The sequence below is a fragment of the Sinocyclocheilus anshuiensis genome, unplaced genomic scaffold, assembly GCF_001515605.1.
Source record: "Sinocyclocheilus anshuiensis isolate Anshui unplaced genomic scaffold, SAMN03320099.WGS_v1.1 scaffold524, whole genome shotgun sequence".
Classification (NCBI taxonomy): domain Eukaryota; kingdom Metazoa; phylum Chordata; class Actinopteri; order Cypriniformes; family Cyprinidae; genus Sinocyclocheilus; species Sinocyclocheilus anshuiensis.
This window is the reverse complement of record NW_015555703.1, coordinates 411,052-422,953: the sequence shown is the minus strand read 5'-3', so window position 1 is coordinate 422,953 and position 11,902 is coordinate 411,052.

Sequence of the window (11,902 nt, the reverse complement as noted above, 5' to 3'; positions counted from 1 at the left end):
ATCCGGACACTGTCCTCGCGCTTCTGCAGTGCTAAATTAGCTCTTAACGGAAATATCATACAAGTCATTCTAAAGACTTTCAAATTAACGTGTATGCTTAATGTTATTGCTTTTAGCGCCGTATTTATTAACATCGTCGGAGTAATTACACTCCGCACCTCTGTAGGTGGTGGTTTGCTCCAGAGACGCGGTCATAATCTACGTCACTCGTCCTCCCACCCGTTCACTAATGTACAGATTCGGCAGAAATGGTTCCTCCCGATATCACCCCTCCATTATGTACATTATGTCATGTTGAATTAACTCGGCCATTGTCGTCATAAGCTACATTTAAGTCTTATGAAGATAAATCACTTTGATTTACAAAGTAAATCACACAGATGTACAAAGAGCAATCTTTTTTTGTCTGTCCGAGATAAGTTGACAAGTCCTTTTTTTCATGTCAGATGTGTAATAATGATGACAGTAGGTTAACTATAATACCACAATGTTATTATTATATTATTATTTACATTTTTTTTTTGAGTTGTCTATTTCATAAAGGGTGGAGATATTTCTTTCAAATCAATAAGCTTGTACTGATTGCGATTTTGCTTAGTTTATAATAGATAAAAAGCTCAAACCACTTTCATTGACTGTTTGCATTATTTGCGCAAATGCTAAATTAATGACTAAAAATTAAACACGAACCTTATAAAAATCTTACTTACAAGAAAAATGTTCTCTGTATCCACATAGATTTTAATGAGTCAGGGAATGTGTCATCATAATATACAATTTTACAGACAAAACATTGTTTAATATTACGGCAAACAATGCATTTTGATCATTTAAGCAGGTGTTATTTCTAAATGTCAGAATTTTCATTTTTGGGCGAATTTTCCCTTTAATATTACCCTCTTCTAATTACATGCGCTCTAAAGTAGCATCACAAGATCTGGGAGGTCACAGATTGATAACAGCATAGAATTAAGATGTCATGTGAGGCAAATAAGGTCTCTCTCACACACACACACACACACACACACTGCTCTGGGCAAAACTCCGCATTTGAACAGTCAATAGCAAATACTTAAACTAATAACAAAACATACTTACAGTCGCACACACACACACACACACACACACACACACACACACACACACACACACACACTTAAGCTCATGACTGCTTCAGCAGTGTACTGTAACTTAACACTCAACAAAGCAGCTATTCAGGACCATAGTCAGTCCTCAACACTATTTATATATCAGTACCAAAGAGGTACTGGAAACATGCACATTCGGTTGTGCAGAGAAACCTCTTGTCTAACACATTGTGGTTCAGGTACTCCAAGAACAAAGCAGTTTAAAAAAAACTAATAGACGATTGTGAATTACCTTAAGAAATACTAAAGTGAATGTGCATGATGAGAAATTACATTTTGGAGAGTAGTAAAAAAAAAAAAAAAGTAGCATGCTAGAAATGATGGCTGCACTGAAAGACTGGCCTAGAAATGTCTGCAATGCTGAGACAATCATTACAGTGTAGCGCTTTTATATTGCACATCTTCCTGACAGTTAAGTGAAGTTCTGTATTGCTTCTGAATGGGAAATCGTTTGTGAAGTTCTTTCATTGTGAAAGGTTGGCAACATGTCATATCTCTTAAACCTCATCGTGAAACTGCCCCCACCTCTCACACATCTAAATACACACTTCCTCTTTCTTCAGAAGAGGAAAGTGCCCTATCGGAAATAAACGCTGCTGTCACAGACCTTTCATTCTCAGATGGACGATGAGTTGTTCTAGAGAGATTTGTCTCACGTTATACTTAGAGTGATTTCTGTGTTGTTGGTCATGCTTAAAGTGAAGGTCATTCTTTTCTTCAGAAAGGTGAACATAATATATATATTACATATTTATTGGCAGGCCCCAGCTCACCCCACCCAGAGTAATATACTTTTTATATGACTCGCCCTGAAAAATCTTTGGCCCACTTTAAATAGACTATACTGCTTTATAACACTCATCTATCACACAAATCAATATACTTGTCAATGGCAACAATGCTGTATCATTTTTACTCATCACTATCACACATCAAAGACATAGTTCAGAAAGTTGAGAGGCTGTTCCAAGAAAAGCATTCATATACAGGCCATAGATGACTCAGTGACTGTCATCTAGTATATGGTTATCTCGGTCCTTCAGGTTTTGTAGTGATCTGCAAGGCTGCACCTACAGAGGTGTAAAAACTTCATTGCATACTTCAGCTTCAGCTTCATACTTTAGCTTCAGATAAAACACAAATTTGTTTTGAAATATGTGTGAAAGAGTTCTTTAATGTTATGATGTTTTATTTGTGTGTTTTATACATATCAGAGTTGTTAGGTGTGTCAATAATACCTTTCAAAATTTGAGCTGTGTGGCTTGTAGTCAGTGTCTATTAGTTTAGCATATATGCTAGTGTATGCCTAGACATTAGTGACAATATATATTCCCAAAAATGAAAATCCTGCCATTGTTTGCTCATTCCAAACCTATATGAATTTTTTTTCTTCTCTGGAATAGAAAACGAGATATTTTGAAGAATGTCAACAATGAAATGATTCTGGTTCCCATTGACTTCCTTAAATTTTGTATTTTAAATTTTTTTTGGTCCATACAATGGAAGTAAATGGGAACCAAAACTGCTTAGTTACCAGCATTCTTCAAAATACCTTCTTTTGTGTTCCATAGAAGAAAGAAAGTCATAGAGGTTTGGAAAAATATGATGGTGAGTAAACAATGACAGCATTTTCATTTTTGGATGGAAACTTTCATCCAGTGATATAACGAGTAGCTCCAAACATCTCCAGCTGAAAACTGTGACTGTAACTTACGTTGAAAGCATTTTCTATAGAAAAGTTCAAGCTTCTTTTAATAGGTGGTTCTGGTGGCCATATTTATCATTTAAGTAACAGCATATTGGCCTCATTTGTACTTTTCACTGTTCTGTAAAATAGTGCATGCCATTTACTTTAGCTTGGGATCATTCCTCTACACAAAACATCCATTAAAGTTGCCGTGAAATCAAAGTTATGACGGTTACAAAAGTCATTTTATAACTGTGCTTTGAGGCTATGCTAAATATTGACAACTTACACATTTATATCAAAATGACAGTCTTTCTCTTCTGAGAAAATGGACCAAAAATAAAGAACTAAACAGATTTTTCTCCAATCAAATACTTTCCAGAGCGAGAATTTATTTAACTCAATATAATCTGCAACCAACAATCAAGTAGAAAATCCATAGCTAAAGCTGACTGGTTACTTACGAAGAGCCCTTCAATATGTTCCTGTTTCAAAAGGAAGAGTTCCCTTTCATAGGTTCACTTTTACGCTGCGAAGCGGTCACTATGGGAACACCAGACAAGCTGAGGTTAGAATGGGACAGCAAGTCAATACAAAATCAGGCCCAGTCAAAACTGGATGACGGATTTTTGACTAGCCGCGCCCCAGCCCAGCCCCGTAGGCCTCTCCCCTTCTTCAAAGACCTCCACCAAGAGGTTTTGAAATCTTGGAAGCAACTTGACCCGCATTACTAATCCTGCTGATGCTGACTTCACCAACATCTCCAAAATGGCAGAGCACGGCTACGTGGTGATGCCGATTGTGGAAGAGACTCTCGTGGCCCATCTCGCGCCAAATTCAGCTCCAACTTGGAAGTCACACCCCCTACTGCCGTCCAAGCCGTGCAGGATTACTTCCACTTTAGTCTGGAAATCTTACATGGGCGCTGGACAGGCGGCAGCTACTCTTCATTCTATGGCTGTACTCCAAGCTTATCTAGCAGATGTGCATAAGGAGGTGGATGAGGGAGAAGGCCTGACTCCAGAAGCTGTTGGCGGGAATGGTGGCAGTTGAGCGCCATCTTTGGCTTAATCTCACTGGCATACTCTCACTCTCAAAACTTTCCTTTTGGATTCCCTCATGTCTATGGACGGCCTGTTTGGAGAATCGGTTACTGCTGTTGTGCAGAAATTTCAGGCAGAGAAGCAGCAGTCTGCTGCTTTTTGCCAGCTCATCCCACGCAGGTCTAGGGAGGTTGAGCGGCAACCACCTGCAGTTTCTTCATGCTCGTCTTCTCTGCAGCACCCTCGAGAGGTTCAGTGGAGTGAACCATTGCATATGGAACCCCCTCGTAAGGACTGGGGTCCTAGGTTTCGTCTACCGGTTGTCTTACGGCAACGCAGATGGATAGACCTGAGCTTAACGGCCAAGGCCTCTTGTCCTCAGGTCCCTAGTAGCAGTTACTAATTCCTTCACTCGTTCTCAGAGGTCAGGCCCTCTTCTGGAGAGTTTGGACAAACTGCGCAAGCGTATTCGCCTCACATCACCGGTCTTAACTGTCCTGCCGTATATTGCGCCTCGGTCGGTTCTAGGCCGACCGACGGCCGGCCTTCACGACGAGCACTACCTCAGACATCTGCGCTTTCCAGCCTTCAGAGTTCGAGAAAAAGCCTTAGGGTCTTGCGCGCATGGCCCGTTTATGATGCTGTTCAAAGGCCCCACTATCGATGTGGCGGGCTGGCCCAATTGGCCAATTGGACAGCTCCATGTGTTTCTGGGCCCTATGTAGGGGGATCAGTCTATAACAATGAGTTCACTAAGTGCGCTTATGGTTTTTGAAGACGCCAGCGGCTCTCTGCGATCAGTGGATGTTTTGGCACCCGCAGTTCAGCAGGTTTATTGGGCCACGTGGCAACGCCTATCTGAGATCTCGCAGTGGGTACTACGTATCATTCAACACGGTTACACCATCCAATTTTGAAAAGGGATTCTTCCCATGACGGTGCGTCCTTCGGAGGTTTCAGCTTTGAGTCAGGAGATTTTGTCACTCCTAGAAAAAGGGGCTATAGAAGAAATAACCCCCCACTCAGATGGAGTCAGGCTTCTACAGCTGTTATTTTGTTGTGCCCAAGAAGGATGGGGGTTTACGTCCAAAATCGGACTTCACCTAAATCTTGCAATCAGAGTGAGCAAATTCAAGATGTTGATGTTAAAATCCATTTTGTCTCATATCCGAACCGGAGATTGGTTTGTGACTATCGAACTAAAGGATGCGTACTTTCACATCCAGATCGTCAAGAGATGCAGGAAGTTCTGTAGGTTGGCTTTCGATGGCAAAGCTTACCAATACCGTGTTCTTCTGTTCGGACTGGCTCTGGCTCCTCGAATGTTCACAAAGTGTATGGACACGGCTCTGGTTGTGGCTCCAGGGTGTCCGGATATTGAACTACCTGAATGATTTGCTGATATTAGCTCTATCACAGGAACTGGCGATAGCGCATCGAGACTTGGTGCTCGTTCATTTGAGGAGCCTAGGATTGGACGCAAAACTGCAAAAGAGTGTTCTGCTGCCACGTCAGCAAACAGATTTTCTGGGCGTGGACTTGAATTCTTGCACGATGTGGGCACATTTGTCTGGACAGAGGCGCATCGTGGCAGGCACATAAATCCTTTGGAGATGCTGGCAGTGTTTCTGGCACTCAAACGGTTCTTACCCTATCTGAGGAGTTGTCACATTTTGGTCAGGACGGACAACACGACTGTGGTCTCGTACTTGAATCCCCAAGGAGGACTACGTTCTCGCCCTCTGTTCAGGTTGGCGAGACGTGTCCTTCTTTAGCCGCAGACCAAGTCAGTCTGTCAGTCAGAGCAGTCCATGTCCCAGGTCATCTGAACATAGGAGCGGACCTACTCTCGAGGCAGGGCTTGGAAGCCAAGAATGGAGGTTACACCATCAGGTGGTGAGCCTCATATGGAAGAGGTTCGGCTGAGTGGAAGTAGATTGTTTGCTTCAAGCATGACTACGCATTGCCCGCTCTGGTTCCCCTGTCTCCTCCGTCACCTCTGGGTGTGGACGCTCTGGCCCAGGACCAAATGTTATGCTTTCCCACCGATCCGTTTATTCTCAGTGGTTATGTTCAGAATATTGGCAGAAAAAGTGGAACATCTGTTGTTGGTGGCCCTGTTCAGGCCCACTCAGATGTGGTTCTTGGACTTGGTCAGTCTGCTAGCCGGCCCTCCTTGGGAGGTTCCCCTCAGACACGACCTGCTGGCTCAGGCTCAGGGTATGATTTGGGATCCTCATCCATATATATGGAGATTATGGGTGTGGCCCCTGAGCGGAGTGCGTTAATGTGTTCTGGTCTCTTGGCAGAGATTACGACACTATTCTTAACTTTAAGGCTCCCTCCATGAGGCGCCTGTATGCCCTTAAGTGGAAGCTTTTTACCAGTATTGAATATCCTAATTGAAACTAAGTCTTAGCACTGAATCCAAACCATCTACAAATGAAGCCAGACCACCTGCGGGTGATGGATTTATAGATTGGAAACGTCTGAGCCAAGCGTGTTTTAAGCATCATATTAGCATAGGTACAGTGTTTGATTCAATAAATAGATGCGTCTTTTGAGGAAAGATACATAAACGTTGTGCTAGAATATTTATTATATTTGTTAATGTTAGGTAATAAAAATACAACTGTTCATTGTTATTTTTGTCGGCACATGTACGAATGTTAACAGATGCAACTTTTAATTTTAAAAATGTATTAGTAAATGTTTAAATTGAAATGAATGTTAATCAGTGCTTTAGAAGTATTGTATATTGAACCTTTGTGCTGTATTTTCTGTTGACTATTTGACATGCAGTTTTCATACGCTACACTTTGCTCACCCAGATTTATGTAGGCCCACCCACTTGAACATTTCTGGCCTCGCCCCCAACATGCATGACACATGCTTTCACTGGGTCTTGAAGCTGTAAGTCCCGAGTGCTGGATCCAGTGCACACACCTGCACACTGCACTTTGCATCTGCGTGTACTTTCAAAACACATGTGTCAGTTTTTTCAGGTCAGGATCGATTCAGCACACATGGCCTCGTACTGTGAACATGAGTCTCACTTTGCTGTGAAAAACTACTTAATCAAACAGATCTAGAAGTCCATTGATCTTCCATTGAGTATGTTGACCTTAGCCTCAGTGCAACAGTACAGAATCTATGCATGAGTGGACAAGCACTGCACCAAATATGGTTTACTATTTAATGAATCTGTATTAAATTGCAATGCTATTTCTTGGATACTTGAACAGCGTTGATCGATGAAGTCACAGAGGTCATAACACTGACTTTACATACAGGGATAGTTCACCCTAAAAAGAAAAGTCTGTCATCATTTGCTTACCCTCATGTTGATCCTTAACATTTTCATTCATCTTCGACCCACAAATGAACATGTTTTTAATTAAATCTGATAGATTTCTGTCTGTCCATCGAAAATCCATTCTTCTAACTTTCAAGCTTCAAAAAGTTAATGAAGACATGGTAAAAGAAATCCATATGAATTGAGCTGTTTAATCCAAGTCTACTGAAGAGACACAATCACTTTATATAATTTGATGAATAAATTACATTTTAATTGAATCAGTTTGATGAATAGATTTAATTTAAGCTTTTACACTCTTAAAAATAAAGGTTCTTTATTGATATTAATGGATCCACAAAGAACATTTAACATTCACAGAAACTTTTCATTCCACAAAATGTTATTTAGAGTGGAAAAAGTTTTTTTATATGTTCATACATAAAAAATGTATTCATACTAAGAATGGTTCTTTTAAGAAATATTGTGTGATTGTGCCTCTTTAGAAGACTTGGAAGTCTCTTCAGAAACGGCTCAATTCATTTGGATTACTTGTACAAAGTCTTTATGAACTTTTTGAAGCATCAAATTTAGGTGAATTTGACTTTAAGTTGAGTGTCAAAAATCTTTCAAGTTTCATTAAAAATATGTTCACGTTGTTTTTGAAGACGAATGAAAGTCTAAGAGCGACATGTGACACAGCTTTCATTTTTGAGGAACTGTCACTTTTACAAGTTTTCCAAAAAAATGTGTCATGTTTTTGACAGGAAGGTGATTAAAAAATTGTCAGAAAGTACTGTGTTTCCTCCTCATTATTAGTGGACTTTTTTAAAGCACCGCTATTGCTCATTCTTATAGGGATTTACCAAAAATCCCTAAGTATTAAACTTTGGCATATAAATCATCCTGACCTGTTTTTGATACAGATATGATTCATACGTCAAAATAGATGAAACTGATTTCTAGCTTTGTCCCTCACCCGCCCCCTTCTATGATTCTCTTGTTTCAACACCTGATCTGATTACTTAACTTTCTCCTCCATCCAGCCCGGCCCTATCCAATTACCTCACCTCACACTGGTGACGTTTCTCCACCGAAGGCGTAAACATTTTAATGATGCAGATCCAATGCAGCTTAGCAAAGATTTGCAACAACTTGTTACAGTCAGCCAAATCGGTTAAAGTAACCTTTGTTAAAATGGGGTCAGATCATATGAGGCTGTGGGTGTTAAAATACAGTATGAAACATACAACAGAGATACATTAGAAACAATTTTCAAATAAAAATTTAATATTTTTATTTGTTTGAAATAGTAAAAATAGCTACCATTTAATGTTTTCCAAATAATTACTACATATAATTTGGAATAGAAATCTTTTGTAACATTATAAATGTTGTTAATGTCACTTGATCAATGCAATACAACCTTACTGAATAAAAATATGAATCTCTTAAAAATTGAACGAAAAATTAATAAATAAAATGTAATATATATATAGGCTACACTTCACTGATGTTAGTCTATGCAGCTGTGCATGCACCAAGAGCTTGTAACACTCCAAAGAGAAAGGAACAATTGAAATCGCATCATATGACCCCTTTAATATTCTGTTGTTTGATTTTTAAAGGACCCTTGACATGCTGATAGATAAGTCATTTCATAACAAATAACACACTGACAACAACAAGATCAACAGCATTAATAAGGCCAGAAAACATCAAAACAATAATCCTATAACAGTAATGACATAATTGATTCATGCTGCAATGCATGATGGGAGCCCGTAAACAAATCAGCAGCATTGTTCAATATGAAACTGTTTGTTCAGACAGCTCTGTTCTGTTGGGACAACATTTGGGTTGAATATTGTATGTGTTTTTATGTAAAGTCACATTTCATATCTTCATATCTGTGACTCAAAATGTTCCATATGCTGCAGTTACGTTAAATGTAATAGCTTTTTTTTAACCATGTGATTGTCTGTTTATTCACATTAATGATAGAGCTGATGGCCACATATCAGTTTGTTTGCGCTTGAATCATCTCACAGACCCTGACCTCTGCATGGATGATACAAAGATGATATGATATAAACTCCTAGGCTAAACTTGTGGAAAACAGTGAACTTACACCTCAAGCACATGTCGACATGAGCACATCCGAAACTTTAGACCAACCTAAATATACTGTAACCACACACAAGCGAGTTTCCCTGTATACATGCATTCTAAACACGTGAAACACCACTATTACCACCACTATTAATTTAGCTGATAATCGGTAACACTTCACATGTTAACATTAGTTAACTACAATAGTTAACATGAACTAACAATGCAAAATACTTCTAAATCATTTATTAATTTGAGTTAAATTCAAATTTGCTTAAAATGTACTCACCCTCAGGCCATCCGAAATGTAGAAGAGTTTGTTTCTTCAGGATAGAGGACTCATTTGAAGTTAAAAGCATCTTTATTATGGATTTGGAGTTGTGCAGATTACTTGTAGAATATTGTGATGTTTTTATTAGTTGTTTGGATTCACTGCAGAGGGTCCACTGGTGAGTAAGTGATGTAGGCCTAATGCTTAATTTCTCCGAATCTCTTCCCATAAAAAAAAAAAAAAATGCATCTACATCTAAAAATGCATCAACATCTTAAAGTTGCAGCTCTTAAAGTGTCCCTATTATGAATTAAAAAAAAAAAGACCTTTCATGCAGTGTGTAACACAGCTCTAAGTGCAAAGTTTTAAATCTGAAAGTGCACCGTGTATAAAGTTATTGTCTCTCAAAAGTAAGAGTCGACTCTGAATCATTGAAACGAGTCGTTTTTAAAACAAATCCCAAGCAATTTTATGTTGACGTCAACATGAAACATTAGCATATTGGTGGTCTTTTTGCGTTGGGCTGAATGCAAATGCAAAGTCATTCTTTGCCACTAGGTGCAGCTTTTGGAGCGGTAAACATAGCGGTTTCCCCGGTAAGGCTGTACACAAAACAGCACTGCGCTCACAAACGCTGCTTTATCAGGCATTACAGGTGTATGATGAAAAGAAAATGAGACCAATCGGACCAATCACCGCAGATTAGCGTCACGCAAATGAGGGGTTTGGAAAAATGAATCGTTGAGCGAATCGTTTGGGAGTCGTTGAGCAAGTAAGGTAAAAATAAATGCATATTATAAGACAATGAAAGTGTTTTTTGACCTTGCATGCATGTCAACCTGTTGTTGGGGACTCCCAAAACCAAAATATGAACCTTTCATTACCCACAATAGGGGCACTTTAACATTATATAATGGTCCTGTCATGAGCTGACATTAACTAATGAACATCTGTATTTTTATTAAGTGATATTAACAAAGATGAATACATTTTTTTTTTTAAATTTCTCATTGTTAGTTCATTTTAGTTAATGTGTTACCTAACATTAACTAATGGCACCTCATTGTAAAGTGTTATTTTCAGCTATCTTTAGCTCTGACACTTCCATACTTAGAGTAAACAGCTTATCATTGGCCGGCGTTTGGTCATAGGCCTGTTACACCATATATCACAACTTCCTCCTCCAGAAAATCACCAGTATAAGCTAAAACAGATAATCTTTTTGAGGTTATTCAAAGTTAACAATGTACTTATTTTATTTAAATAATAATATTAAGTAAATGTCCAATATTGACAAAATGACTGATTATACAGCAGCAGAACTGCCAAGGAGGGCTGATTTGGTGATCTCTATTTTGGTGGTAAATATCAGTGTTCTCGTAGGCATGTGTTTGTGTATAATGTTTTTTAGAAAGCAATTAAGAAGACATAGTGTTACTGGAAAGGAAGAGCATGCAAAACTAGATCCCTCACCTCAGGCATTACAATCTAGTATGTTGAAATGTGTGAGGCAAGTCGCAGCAGGTTATTTTCAGAAGGTGAACGTTACAGTAAACCCCACCTTATGCAAAAAGTTCTGCCAAGACTGTCAGCTGAGTGAGGAGTGTATGGCTTTCTAGGAATGCAGTACAGAGTAGTGTTGTTCAAAAACAAGAGCTCGACCTACTGCAGGAACCTGTTTTCAATGCGCCCCCTGTTGGACAAACAAACACATCTAAAATTAATCATTAAATTTTCCCCTTTAAGTGGATAAATAAATAAATATTCTTAATCAGTTATACCTCTAATAATGATAACCTCCTTTATGTTTGAAAGGGCAACATGCTAACAGGTTTGAACTGAAGAACTAGGCCACACAACGTCTTCCGCTGAACTTGTTGAGATGGAATTTCAACTATTGGATTGCGTGAGCTTCTCAGTGTTTCCACCCTCATTCCTACATCAACCACAGTTCAGTCATTTCAGTTCAGTTTGTCTTCTGTTTGAAGTGTCATTACATTGCCTACTTTAAAAGCATTAAAGTTATAAGAAGGGTAATCATTTAGTTTGGACATCTATATAACTGAAAAAAGAATTTAATTTGATTTCAATTAAAGGGATAGCTCACCCATAAATTCTGTAATCATATTCTCACACTCAAGTTGTTCCAAACCTGTATGAGAAGACAAAAGGAGATATTTTGAAGAATGTTGGTAACCAACCAGTTGCTGGCAGCCATGGACTTCCATAGAATGGAAAAAATCCTATGAAGTCAATGGCTACCAACAACTAGGTTACCAACATTCTTCAAAATACCTTCTTTTGTGTTCAGCAGTAGAAAGTAACTCCTACATGTTCAGAATTGTT